The sequence below is a fragment of the Neofelis nebulosa genome, chromosome 2 (genome assembly GCF_028018385.1).
Source record: "Neofelis nebulosa isolate mNeoNeb1 chromosome 2, mNeoNeb1.pri, whole genome shotgun sequence".
NCBI lineage: Eukaryota > Metazoa > Chordata > Mammalia > Carnivora > Felidae > Neofelis > Neofelis nebulosa.
Window position 1 is genome coordinate 166,695,148 of NC_080783.1, and position 12,592 is coordinate 166,707,739.

At 38.3% G+C, this 12,592-nt stretch overlaps 1 protein-coding gene across 1 annotated transcript in view; it reads left to right on the top strand.

The window, feature by feature from the left end:
* The first annotated feature begins 1,300 nt into the window (after nucleotides 1-1,300).
* Nucleotides 1,301-12,592, top strand: part of C2H1orf141 (chromosome 2 C1orf141 homolog) — a 62,605-nt gene continuing 51,313 nt past the window's right edge. Inside the window, exon 1 of the mRNA XM_058717038.1 lies at nucleotides 1,301-1,419. The gene's annotated coding sequence lies outside the window, so the exon portion shown is untranslated. The remainder of the gene's footprint in view (nucleotides 1,420-12,592) is intronic.

A 12,592-nucleotide genomic window follows, 5' to 3' on the forward strand; every position in this document is an offset into this window, starting at 1 on the left:
TCTCTGGTTAAAACTTTTGATGCAATTAACTCATAGTTTTATTTATTTATTTATTTATTTATTTATTTATTTATTTATTTAATATATGAAATTTACTGTCAAATTGGTTTCCATACAACACCCAGTGCTCATCCCAAAAGGTGCCCTCCTCAATACCCATCACCCACCCTGCCCTCCCTCCCACCCCACATCAACCCTCAGTTTGTTCTCAGTTTTTATCTGTCTTTCTCTGTATGGCTTATTTCACTTAGCATCACACTCTCCAGTTCCATCCACGTTGCTACAAAAGGCCATATTTCATTTTTTCTCATTGCCACATAGTATTCCATTGTGTATATAAACCACAATTTCTTTATCCATTCATCAGTTGATGGACATTTAGGCTCTTTCCATAATTTGGCTATTGTTGAGAGTGCTGCTATAAACATTGGGGTACAAGTGCCCCTATGCATCAGTACTCCTGTATCCCTTGGATAAATTCCTAGCAGTGCTATTGCTGGGTCCTAGGGTAGGTCTATTTTTAATTTTCTGAGGAACCTCCACACTGCTTTCCAGAGAGGCTGCACCAATTTGCATTCCCACCAACAGTGCAAGAGGGTTCCCGTTTCTCCACATCCTCTCCAGCATCTATAGTCTCCTGATTTCTTCATTTTGGCCACTCTGACTGGCGTGAGGTGGTATCTGAGTGTGGTTTTGATTTGTATTTCCCTGATAAGGAGCGACGTTGAACATCTTTTTATGTGCCTGTTGGCCATCCGGATGTCTTCTTTAGAGAAGTGTCTATTCATGTTTTCTGCCCATTTCTTCACTGGGTTATTTGTTTTTCGGGTGTGGAGTTTGATGAGCTCTTTATAGATTTTGGATACTAGCCCTTTGTCCGATGTGTCATTTGCAAATATCTTTTCCCATTCCGTTGGTTGCCTTTTAGTTTTGTTGGTTGTTTCCTTTGCTGTGCAGAAGCTTTTTATCTTCATAAGGTCCCAGTAATTCACTTTTGCTTTTAATTCCCTTGCCTTTGGGGATGTGCCGAGTAAGAGATTGCTATGGCTGAGGTCAGAGAGGTCTTTTCCTGCTTTCTCCTCTAAGGTTTTGATGGTTTCCTGTCTCACATTCAGGTCCTTTATCCATTTTGAGTTTATTTTTGTGAATGGTGTGAGAAAGTGGTCTAGTTTCAACCTTCTGCATGTTGCTGTCCAGTTCTCCCAGCACCATTTGTTAAAGAGACTGTCTTTTTTCCATTGGATGTTCTTTCCTGCTTTGTCAAAGATGAGTTGGCCATATGCCTTATTGTATTTGTAAACTATCTTGGAGAGCAGGCCAATTGGAGAGGCTCCAGCTCTTATTCACACAAAAGCATCTTGGCTCCTCCCTCAGGAAAAAGTGCCACAGCCTGGAACAGAGAACAGAAGCATTTTAAAGGTGATTGCTTGAAAATTATCAATTATCTTTCTTTTGTCTACCTTCAACTTTTCTATTTTCTATTGGTTTATCCTTTACTTTTAAAATCATTAAGTTATTATTGTTTTAATCTTTAGCTTTATGTACTTTTGTAAAAACTTTTTTGGGGTGTTAAATGGAAAGACATTTTAAACTTTTTATTTTAAAAGGCTTTTGACTTTCCAAATCTCACAAGAAGGAAAGAAAACTTAAGGCCATACTGAAGTTTTTAAATAACTCTTTGGCTGCAAAAATAATACATATTTATACGTATTCTCTAGGTGTTAGTCTTTGTGCATTTAGGAAAAACAAGAGTAACAGCAGTAAAAAATTTCTAAGATACAATTTTACCGCCCCAAGGTAACCATCTTTTAGGATGTTTTATCACAGTTCTTTTTCTGTGAACAGAGACCCATATTTTATTTTGTCAAAAAGAAAATAATTCTATGTCTAAAGTCTTACAATATGTTTTTTTCAACTAACAATATCATTAATATTTCCCTAGATAATTAATATTCCTTTATATCACTTTTAATATGTACATCATATGTAACATCAAATGGCTAGATAAGAATTTAGATGAGAAAATCTAAAAATAGGGGCGCCTGGGTGGCTCAGTCAGTTGAACATCCAACTTCCGCTCAGGTCATGATCTCACGGTTTGTGGGTTTGAGCCCCATGTAACGTAACGTTTGTGTTAACAGCATGGAGCCTGCTTTGGACACTGTCTCCCTCCCTCTCTGCCCCGCCTCTGCTTGCTCTTTGTCTTCCTCTCTCTCAAAAATAATAAAATAAAACAGAAAGAAAAAGAAAGAAAGAAAGAAAGAAAGAAAAAGAAAGAAAGACAATTGAGAGGGAGTTAAGATGGTGGAGAAGTAGGGAGACCCGGATTTTCCTCGTCCCTCAGACACAGCTGTATTGAGGTCAGATCACTTGGAACATCCAGGAAATCAGTCTGCTGAGTACAGAAGGATCTCCACAGTTGGAAGGAGACAGCTTGGCAGGATCGAGGTGTGTGTATGTGAATTGCGGGAGATAAAACGGCATAGGCACAAAGGGGAGGGAACTTTTTCTGTGGAGAAACAAAAGGGAGAGAGAGAGAGAGGTGTGAAAGTGCAGTATCGAGTTAGGACAAGAGAAAACCTCTCTGGACCATGGACTGGGGAATGAGAAATATGGAGAGTTCCAGTTTCTTTTTTGCAAACAGCCTTAGGGGCTGAAACTTGAGGTTCAGAAGTGTGTGGCTTTCTCCAGAGCAAAACCGGGAGCCTTGGCTCATGCTCCTGGGAAGTGGGAGTCAGCCCCAGAGTGCATAGTTCAGTGTAGCAATCTCAGGGGTTCACTGGGAGAGAACAGTTCCCTTCCTCAAGTACTTTGGGAAGAGGCTTTATTGCCCTTCCAAGGACAAAAGACCCTGCAGGTGCCAACCAAAGGCCTTTTATCAGCAGGCCAGAGTGGCTCTATTCTGGAACAGGGGAGAGGAACCACACCCAGCTGGGTCCTTTAAGGTTTTGCATTTGACTCCCAGCTGAGTGCCTACAAAGATCGGGAGACTGTGGAGTAGAGCAAGCCGACTGCTCTCACTATTCTGTAAGGGCTGCCTGAACAGCATGGGTAGAGATATCTGGTCAGGGGGAAGAGATGTTCATTTTACCTTCAACACCAACGTGGTGGGACATCAGAGAGCAGCACAGTGGCCTCCAGTGGAGGCGGGACATGCTTACACAAAACCCCGCCACTCTGGACCTGGCAACTGCTTATCTACTGGAGAAAAACTGACACTAAGTGAACCAGATGGCCTCTCCTCCAAACCAGCACAGTCACTAGTCCCAGGCATCTACAGACAACTGTTTTTTTGTTTTGTATTTTATTTTAATTTATTTTATTTTTATTTTTACCCTTTTATTATTTTTCTTTTGGAATCAGGCTTATAGTTTCTGATTTGTTTTTGGTCAGTTCTTATTATATGTGTATATATGTGTATATATATATATATATATATATATACACACACACACATTAAACAATCATATATATATATATATATATATATATATATATATATATATATATATATATATATAAAATAATTATGCATCTCGGGGTGCCTGGGTGGCTCAGTCAGTTGAGTGTCTGACTTCAGCTCAGGTCATCATCTCGCAGTCTGTGAGTTCGAGCCCCACATTGGGCTCTGTGCTGACAGCTCAGAGCCTGGAGCCTGCTTCAGATTCTGTGTCTCCCTCTCTCTCTGCCCCTCCCCCATTCATGCTCTGTCTCTCTCTCTCTGTCAAAAATAAATAAACATTAAAAAAAATTTTAAATAATTATATATCTAAATGTTTTATCAAACATTTTTATTCTATTCTTTTTCCACCTTTTCTCTTTCTTCTTTATTTTCCTTTCTCTTTCTCTGGATTTAGACTTTTTTGATTGATTCTCTGTTTCATCTTCTTTTCGCCCCCTTCATTTTTCTCTTTTTCTGGGATCAGGCTCCTGCCCCCCTCCCCCACTTTTCCTTTCCCCACCCCACACCGCCAGATTTACTTGAACAAACAAATCAAAGCATTCCTGGTAAAAGGTCCAAACACTCCACCACTACAAGCAAGGAGGAGCTTTACAGAGGACTGACCAGTGGGACAGAGCAGCCAAAATGCAACAGCAGAGTGCATGCAACATACACCAAAAACACTTCCTGAAGTGACAGGACCTGGACAGTGTATGATCCCTTCTTAATATGAAAGTACTGGTAGGCTCAGGACAGACAACAAGAATTTAAAACACCCAGGGGTGCCTGGGTGGCTCAGTTGATTGGGCATCCGGCCTTAGCTCAGGTCATGATCTCATGGTTCATGAGTTCAAGCCCTGCATCAGGATCTGTACTGACAGCTCAGAGCCTAGAATCTGCTTCAGGTTCTGTGTCTCCCTCTCTCTCTGCCCCTCCCCAACTTGCACTCTGTCTCTTTTTTAAAAAAATTAAAATACTCAAAAGACAGAAACTTAGACAAAATGACAAAACAGAGGAATTCTCCCCAAAAGAAAGTTCAAGAAGAAATCACAGCCAGAAAATTGTTCAAAACAGATATAAACAATATATGTTGAAAAAGAATTTAGGATAAGTCATAAGACTAATAGCTGAGCTTGAAAGAAGCATAGAAGACACCAGAGAAACTTTTGCTGCAGAGATCAAAGACCTCAAAACTAGTCACAATGAATTAAAAAATGCTATAACTGAGATGCAAAATAAACTAAATACAGTGACAGTGAGGATGGAATAAGCAGAGGAGAGAATAGATGAAATAGAAGATAACACGGAAAATAATGAAGCTGAAAATAAGAGGGAAAGGAAATTACTAGATCACAAGGGGAGAATTAGAGAGCTGAGTGATCCCATGGAATGAAACAATATCCAAATCATAGGAATTCCAAAAGAGTGGGAGAAAGAGGCTGTGGATTTATTTGAGCAAATTATAGCTGAGAACTTCCCTCATCTGGGGATGGAAACAGGCATCCAAGTCCAAGAGGCACAGAGAACTCCCTTCAAAATCAACAAACATAGGTCAAAACCATGACATATCATAGTGAAACTGGCAAAATACAAAGATAAACAGAGAATTCTGAAAGCAGCTAGGGACAAATGGGCCTTAACCTACAAGGGTAGACACATAAGGGTAGTAGCAGACCTGTCCACTGAAATGTGGCAGGCCAGAAGGGAGTGGCAGGAAATATTCAATGTGCTGAATGGGAAAAATATGCAACCAAGACTCCTTTATCCAGCAAGGCTGTCATTCAGAATAGAGAGACAAACGCTTCCCCAGACAAAAACTAAAGGAGTTTGTGATCACTAAACCAGCCCTACAAGAGATCCTAAGGGGGACTCTGTGAGTGGAAAACAGCAAAGACTGTGAAGAACCAGAGACATCACAACAAACATGAAATCTACAGATAACACGATGGCAGTGAATTCATATCTTTCAATAATCACTCTGATGTAAATGGACTAAATGCCCCAATCAAAGGTATAGAGTATCAGAATGGATAAGAAAACAAGACCTGGGGTGCCTGGGTGGCTCAGTCAGTTAAGCGTCCGACTTCAGCTCAGGTCATGATCTCACAGTCTGTGAGTTCAAGCCCCATGTCAGGCTCTGTGCTGACAGCTCAGAGCCTGGAGCCTGCTTCAGATTCTGTGTCTCCCTCTCTCTCTGCCCCTCCCCTGCTCATGCTCTGTCTCTCTCTGTCTCAAAAATAAATAGAAAAACATCAAAAATTTAAAAAAAACAAACAAGACCCATCAATATGCTGCCTAAAAGAGACTAATTTTAAACTCAAGGACAACTGCAGATTGAAAGTGAGGGGATGGAGAACAATCTATCACACTAATGGACATCAAAAAAAGAAAGAAAAAAAGCTGGTGTAGTCATACTTATATCAACAAGCTAGATTTTAAACCAAAGACTGTAACAAGGGATGAAGAAAGGCACTATATCATAATTAAGGGGTTTATCCATCAAGAAGAGCTAATAATTTTAAGTGTTTATGCCCCAATGTGTAAGCACCCAAATATGTAAGTCAATTAATCACAATCATAAATAAATGTATAGGTAACAATACCATGGTTGTAGGGGACTTAAATACTCTACTTATAGCAATGGACAGATCATCTAGGCAGAAAATCAATAAGGAAACAATGGCTCTGAGTGACACATTGGACTGGATGGACTTAACAGATATATTCAGGACATTTCATCCTAAAGCAGCAGAATATACATTTTTCTTGAATGCACACAGAACATTCTCCAAAATAGATCACATACTGAGTCACGAAACAGCTCTCAACAGATAAGGAAAGGTAGAGATCATACCATGCATATTTTCATATCACAAAGCTATGAAACTTGAAATCAACCACAAGAAAAAATCTGGAAAGCCCCCAAATGCATGGAGGTTAAAGAACATCCTACTAAAGAATGAATGGGTTAAAAATGAAGTGAAAGAAACATTTAAAAATACATGGAAGTAAATGAAAATGAAACATGACAGTCCAAATCCTTTAGGATGCAGCAAAGGCAATCCTAAGTGGAAAATACATTGCAATTCAGGCCTATCTCCAGAAGCAAAAACAGGTCCCAAACACATAGTCTAGCCTTACACTTGAAGGACCTAGAAAAGGAGCAGTAAATAACACCCAAAGCCAGTAGAAAAAGGGATATGATAAAGATTAGAGCAGAAATGAACAAGATAGAATCCAAAAAAAAGAGATCAATGAACAGATCAATGAAACTGAGAGCTGGTTTTTTGAAAGAATAAACAAAATTGATAACCCGCTAGCCAGACTTCTCAAAAAGAAAAGAGAGAGGACCTAAATAGATAAAATCACAAATGAAAGAGGAATGATCACAGCTAACACCATGAAATACAAACAATTATAAGAGAATACTATGAAAAATTATATGCCAACAAATGGGACAATCTGGAAGAAATGGACAAATTCCTAGACGTTCACACACTACCAAAACTCAAATGGGAAGAAATAGAAAATTTGAATAGACCCATAACCAGTAAAGAAATTGAATCAATTATCAAAATCTCCCAACAAATAAGAGTCCTGGGCCAGATGGCTCCCCAGGGGGATTCTACCAGACATTTAAAACAGAGTTAATACCCATTGTTCTCAAACTGTTCCAAAAAATTGAAATGGAAGGAAAGTCTCCAAACTCATTCTATGAAGCCAGCATTACCTTGATTCCAAAACCAGACAAAGACCCCACTAAGAAGAATTACAGGCCAACATCCCTGATGAACCTGGGTGCAAAAATTTTCAACAAGATACTAGCAAATTGAATTCAACTCTACATTTAAAGAATTACTCACCATGATCAAGTGGGCTTTACTCCTGGGCTGCAGGGCTGGTTTAAAATTCACAAATCAATCAATGTGATACACCATTTTAATGGAAGAAAGGATGAGAATGATATGATCCTGTCAATAGATGCAGAAAACGCATTTGACAAAATACAGCATCCTTTCTTGATAAAAAACCCTCAAGAAAGTTGGGATAGAAAGAACATACCTTAACATAATAAAATCCATATATGAAAGGCCCACAGCTAATATCATCCTCAATGGGGAAAAACTGAGAGCTTCCCCCTGAGACCAGGAACAAGATAGGGATGTCCATTCTCACCATTCTTGTTCAACATAGTGTTGGAAGTCCTAGCCTCAGCAATCAGACAACAAAATGAAATAAAAGCATCCAAATTGTCAAATAAGAATCAAACTTTCACTTTTCTCAGATAACATAATACTCTACATGGAAAACCCAAAAGACTCCACCAAAAAACTAGTAGAGCTGATACAGGAATTCAGCAAAGTTGCAGCATATAAAATCAATGTACAGAAATTGGTTGCATTTCTATACACCAATAATGAAGCAGCAGAAAGAGATAAAAGTAATTGATCCCATTTATAATTGCACCAAGAACCGTAAAATACCTAGGAATAAACTTAACCAAAGAGTTAAAAGATCTGTATGCTGGAAACTATAGAAAGCTCATGAAAGAAATTGAAGAAGACACAAAGAAATGGAAAAACATTCCATGCTCATGGATTGGAAGAACAAATACTGTTAAAGTGTCGATACTACCCAAAGCAATCTACACATTCGATGCAATCCTTTTCAAAATACCACCAGCATTCTTCACAGAGCTAGAACAAACAATCCTAAAATTTGCATAGAACCACAAAAGACCCCCAAATAGCCGAAGTAATGTTGAAAAAGAAAACCAAAGCTGGAAGCATCACAATCCCAGACTTCAAGCTGTATTACAAAGCTGTGATCATCAAGACAGTATGGTAGTGACACAAAAACAGACACAGAGATCAATGGAAGAGAATAGAGAACCCAGAAATGGACCCACAAATATATGGCCAATGAATCTTTGACAAAGCAGGAAAGAGAAACCAATGGAAAAAAGACAGTTTCTTAGCAAATGGTGCTGGGAGAACTGTACAGCAATATGCAGAAGAGTGAAAGTGGACCACTTTCTTACACCAAACACAAAAATATATTCAAAATGGATGAAAGACCTAAATGTGTGACAGGAAACCCTTAAAATCCTACAGGATAAAAGAGGCAGCAACCTCTTTGACCTAGGCTGCAGCAACTTCTTATTTGACATGTCTCTGAAGACAAGGGAAATAAAAGCAAACATGAACTGTTGGGACCTTCTGCACAGCAAAGGAAACAATCAACAAAACTAAAAGGCAACCAGTGGAATGGGAGAAGATATTTGCAAATGATATATCTGACAAATAGTTAACATCCAAAATCTATAAAGAACTTAACAAACTCAATACCCAGAAAAACAAATAACCCAGTAAAGAAACGGGCAGACAACATGAACAGACATCTTTCGAAAGAAGACATCCAGATGGCTAACAAACACATGAAAAGATGCTCCACATCACTCATCATCAGGGAAATACAAATCAAAACCACAATGAAATACCACATTACACCAGTCAGAATGGCTAAAATGAACAACTCAGGAAAACAACAGATATTGGCAAGGATGTGGATAAAGGGGAACCCTTCTGCACTGTTGGTGAGAATGCAAACTAGTGCAGCCACTCTGGAAAATAGTATGGAGGTTCCTCAAAAAGTTAAAAATAGAACTACCCTATGATCCAGAAATTGCACTACTAGGAATTTATTCAAAGGATACAAAAATGCTGATTCGAAGGGTCACATGCACCCGATGTTTATAGCAGCACTATCAACAATAACCAAATTACGGAAAGAGCCCAAATGTCCATCAACTGATGAATGGATTAAGATGTGGTATATAGAGGCACCTGGGTGGCTCAGTTGGTTGAGCGTCCAACTTCAGCTCAGGTCGTGACCTCACACTCCATGAGTTCGAGCCCCAAGTCAGGCTCTGTGCTGACAGCTCAGAGCCTGGAGCCCGCTTCAGATTCTGTGTCTCCCCCTCTCTCTGCCCCTCCCCTGCTCATGCTCTGTCTCTCTCTGTCTCAAAAATAAATAAAAACATTTAAAAATTTTTTAAAAAGATGTGGTATATATACACAGTGAAATACTACTTGGTGATGCAAAAGAATGAAATCTTGCCATTTGCAACAATGTGGATGTAACTGGAGGGTTTTATGCTAAATGAAATAAGTCAGTCAGAGAAAGAGATATATCATATGATTTCACTCATATGTGGAATTTGAGAAAATCAACATATGAACATAGGGGAAGGGAAGGAAAAATAAGATAAAAACAGAGAGGGAGGCAAACCATAAGAGACTCTTAACTACAAAGAACAAACTGAGGGTTGCTGGAGGGGGTGGTGGGTTAAATGCGTGACAGGCATTAAGGAGGGCACTTTTCAGGATGAGCACTGGGTGTCATACATAAGAGATGAATCACTGGGTTCTACTCCTGAAGCCAAGACTACGCTGTATGTTAACTAACTTGAAAGTAAATAAATAAATAAATAATCTAAAAATAGTAGTAAAGATCATAGATTTTGGAAATAAATACAACTGGGTTTGAATTCTGAATCTGCCACTTAATAGCTTTATGATTTTTTTTCCCTCCCCACCCCTATCCAGTAGGTTTATTATTTTGATCAAGAGGTTTAACATCTCTGAATCAAATTTTTAAATCTATAAAATAAAAACTGAATGAGACAATGTATGTGAAATTCAGTAGACCATTTGATAGACAATAAAGTTAATAAATGGGAATTCAACAATTAAATAATAGATGCCAGTAATCTACTTTCAATTTTTCACACTTATAAAGTATATTGTTACATTTACATCATTATTTCTAATTCTTTGTGGATTTCTATGATTAATTCCCAAATATAAATTCTTGGAAGTGGAATTGTGGGTCAAAGGTTATATATTTTTTGAGGTAAATTGTAAGTTACCATCCTGACAATTTACATTTGCACCAGCAGAGCATAGGTATACATGTGTCTCTGTTCCTTTCTCCAACTTGCCAATACAAGGGAGAGAGTTATATTTTGTTGGTTTAATGAATACACCTTTGATAAGTTTGTTGATATTAAAAATATAATTAATGGTTATTTGTAGGTATTATTTTGCAAATGAACAGTTTATATGCAACACATATTTTTTCTCCCAGTATGGCGTTTGTCTTTTTTTCAAGATTTGTAAGATTTTTAAGATACTCTGTGTTTACACATGTTGGGCAGTTTTCCAAGTGCAATATATTTTAAATTTTTGTTATGATGTTTTTGACATGCAGAAGTTTTAAATATGAAGTCAGATCTGACAATCTTTTACTCTAAATATTATGTTTTTGCATGCATAGCAGGCAAAAAATTTTAAGATGCTATACTAAGGGATGTGTTTAAAATTGTGGTCTTTAATAGGAGGAAAGGATTTATAGAGAAAAAGTCTAGGATTTAATAATTGAAATGCTTGAGAGTATGTATTTTCGTATTACTATAAAATCTGGTGCAGGTAGCCATTTTGAATTATGTTGTGTGGCCTTTGTGCGGATAGTGAGAAGGCTAAGGGGCACAGAAACCGAAAGGAAGTTTTGGGTTATCTGCCTTTTGCTAGGCACTATGCTTGGCACTTCAGACTGTTAAATCATTTAATTCTCAGATTGGCCCATGAGATCATTAATCTCCTAATTTTACCATTTTCATTTATTTGACAAATATTTGTTGAGCACAGTATCCGTTTTTAGACTTCCTCTTGTAGAAAGTGAAAAATAAATCCAAACTAATTTATACACAAAGAGAATTTATTTAATCATGTAAGCTGACAAGGTCTAGCAGTGGCTCGAGCATCAGTGGTAGATTCACCCTGGGCTCAGATGATACCACCAATATCCAATCTTTCAGTTTGTTTCCTTTGGATTGACTCCATTCTCAGGCTATTTGTGGTGGCCCCCAAAGCCCACAACAGATAGGAGAAGAGAGAGAATCTGCTTTCCTGGAGGTTCGATGTCTCAGAATTGAACTTTCTGGGTCCTAATTGACTTCACCTGAGTCATATGTCCCTTCCTGAGCCAGTCACTGTGGTTAGAGAGTTGTGGCCAGTGGTCTCATTGGTATTGCATAGATAAAGTGCTCCTCCCTTGGGACCACAGGGTTGAATAAGTTCTTCTAAAGTGCCTGTGCAGAGGGAGCAGCATGAACAAAGACACAGAGATAAGAAAAACCTGGAACATCTGAAAAACTTACATTAACTGATAAGGTTGTTACTTTGTGTACCATAGGTTGGCTGAGACAAAGCTATAAAGGGAATCAGAACTCAGTTCAACATAGACAAGACTCAGATGATATAAGGTTTCATACTCTATGTTGTATAATTTTGACTGTATTCTGAGGGCATTGTCAAGCCCAGGAAAGGAATGAAGGGAGGAAAAGAAAAACAGGAAAGAATTCTAGGGTACAATAATATTTGAGGAGTGAGCAGAGGAATAGAGGAAAGTAATAAGGAAATTGGCAGTAAGGCAGGAGAAGTAGGAGAGAGTGGGATCATTGAAGCCAAGGGATGAGAATGTTTCAAAAAACCAGAATTAGAAGTGTCGAATTCAGAACAAAGATCAAATAACAGGGTCTGAAAGATGTCTGTTGGGTTTGCAAATGAAAAAGATGGGATTAAGGGGTGATTAAGGGACCAAAGAGCTTACTATCTGGAAGGAAGAGACTAATGGACTAAAGGGATAAGAGATTGTGTGATCAGAGATCTATCAGAGCTCAAGATTAAAGAGTTACAGTTTTAGAGGATAAAGAAGTAAAGATAGCTTTAATTTGGTAGGTGAATGAGTTTAGAGGCAAAACTTTTGCCTTCATGGATTTAATATGGAAAGGAAGACTGACATTCCTAAATTGGTAAAAGTGGGAAATGACTGGAAATTTGTTAGTAAGTAGGTGTGGAGAGACGGTTGGCATGAATCTCATAAGAGGAGGCCTCTCCTAAGAAAGAGGAATAATAAAGATATAAAAGGGACAATAGGGAGGCTGAAGAATAGTGACATGTCTCTCAGACCTCATGGTTTTTGTGGGGCAAGAAAGGAAATGCTCCCTTCTCTAGAGAGGACAGAAGATGGGGATGGGGAATTTCAGGCTTTTCACCATTTCAAAATGGGTAAATAAAAATTTGGATA